Source organism: Lissotriton helveticus, chromosome 5_1 (assembly GCF_964261635.1).
Source record: "Lissotriton helveticus chromosome 5_1, aLisHel1.1, whole genome shotgun sequence".
Lineage (NCBI taxonomy): Eukaryota > Metazoa > Chordata > Amphibia > Caudata > Salamandridae > Lissotriton > Lissotriton helveticus.
In genome coordinates this window covers 221,784,095-221,786,389 of record NC_136065.1, presented here as the reverse complement: position 1 = coordinate 221,786,389, position 2,295 = coordinate 221,784,095, and positions in this window count along the sequence as shown.

Sequence of the window (2,295 nt, the reverse complement as noted above, 5' to 3'; positions counted from 1 at the left end):
TCTGAAGGCTGTCAATTTTCCCTATGCATATCTTCTACCGTCTCCATTTCTGGCCTTCTTGTGTATCGGCCTCCTGCAATGCTGGGTAATTTTGTAGACTCTTTCATCGAGGCAGTGATTCCTTTGGCTGCCGCTTCCTCCAACTTTGTAATCCTCGGGGACCTCAATTTACATTTCGATGACCCCGACGATGTTGTATCGAGAGACCTACAAGCCACGCTGGGTGCACTTGATTTACATCTTGCCAATGTTGGTGTCACCCATAATAGGGGTCATCAGCTCGATGTTGCTTTTGCCAACTCAATGAACCTGCAAGCGCTACAGCCGTTGGCTCTCCCCTGGACGGATCATTATCTAGTGCCGCTTAGATGGCAGTTGGAGAAGTGGGGAGATCCTGTACCTAGACAGTACATAGTAGAACGACTTTGGTCGAAGCTGCCAGCGGACAGTTGGGCGGCAGAGTTGGCAAGAACCTGTCCTCCTCCTGTTGCTGATCCCATTATTGCTGACCAACATATGGGAATTTGGTTGACTAATGCTTTGGACTTGTTGATTCTAAAAAAACGGAGACCTGTCAGGGAAAGAAGAATTGTCTCCGCTCCTTGGTATACCCCCGAACTTAGGGGTTTCAGAACCTCATGCAAAAGATTAGAACGCGCATGGAGGAGAGAGCTGACGAAAGAAAGTCGAGAAAATTACAAGAGAGAGATGAGGAAGTATAAAAATGCGTTGAAGGATGCCAAAAGGAACTTCTTCAGCGATAGGATCGAGAGGGCAAGTAACTCACCAGGGGAATCCTTTAAAATCTTTAAGGAACTTCTGAAGGCCCCGGTCCCGCCAGTTGTATATGATAACCCCAAAGAAAAATGTGAAGAACTGGCTCACTTCTTTCATTCTAAAATAGAGAAGATCCTGCCCTCTCTACCTGCAACCCCTCAGATCCCGGAGCTAGATGTTAGCCCAATAATTTGCCCTGATGAGCTCCCCTCCTTTGGCCCTTTTTCTGAGGAGGAGGTCATTAAAGTTTTGAAAGAGATGAAGAGTGGATCTCCTAGTGACCCAGTCCCCATGAAATACCTTAAACTAGTTGCAAACACTCTGTCCACTCCGCTTACTGACCTAATTAATCTTTCACTCTCTCAGGGCATAGTGCCCCAGAGATGGAAAAAGGCAGTGGTGAAAACACTATTGAAAAAACCAGGACTTGATTCCTCTAATCTGGCCAACTTCAGGCCTATTTCACTTCTGCCCGGCTTCTCAAAAGTCGCAGAGAGGTTGGTTAACCGCCAGCTCTCCTGTCATCTAGAGTCACATCACCTGTTGGGAGACTCCCAGACTGGCTTCCGTCCCGGTCAGGGGACAGACACAGCCCTACTGGCAGTAGTGGAGGAAGCAAGGAGCATTCTTGATACAGGAGGGTCAGTGGCAGTGATCCTCCTGGACTTGAGTGCTGCCTTTGACACCGTAAGTCATCAGGTGCTCCTCCAACGCCTGTCAGAGGTGGGTGTGGCAGGGACGGCCCTAAAATGGCTGGAATCCTTCCTTTCTGATCGCTTCTACCAAATTTGGGAAGGGGCAGAGCAGTCTACCCTGTTCCCTCTTCAATGTGGAGTCCCGCAGGGCTCATCTTTGAGCCCTACCTTATTTAATATATACATGACTCCGCTTGAAAGAGTGGTCGCCCCTTCAGGAGTAAAGATTATCAGCTATGCTGATGATACTCAGCTGGTGGTAGGCCTCACCCAGCTGGTGGAACAACCTGAAGTTTTGCATGACTGCCTTGCAAATGTCCATCGTTGGATGTCCCACTCTGCCCTAAAGCTCAATGGGGAAAAAACTGAGCTGATGCTCTTAGGCAAATCCAGTCCCTCTATTATTGCTAGCTGTTGGCCCCGGTCTCTGGGTGATCCACCATCTCCCAAGAAGGAGATCAAGACCTTGGGAGTTTGGTTGGAGGAAGATCTGTCCTTTAGGACCCACGCCAGGAAGACCGCGGGGGTCTGTTTTGGGCTACTGCGGTCAGCTCGCAAGGTGTTGCCACTGCTCCCTGATCCAGCAAGGAAGCTGCTGATTCGCGGTTTAATCTTGTCGAGGCTCGACTACGGGAACGCGATGTTTCTCGGTGCTCCCGAAGCGACTTTTAAAACTCTCCAACAAGTACAAAATGCAGCCGCCAGATTGTTGTTGGATGTTCCCAGAAGACAGTCAGCTGCCCCGGCCCTGAAAACGCTGCACTGGCTCCCCGTTAAGGAGCGGGTGAAATTTAAAGCGTTATGTACGGCCCACAAAATTCTA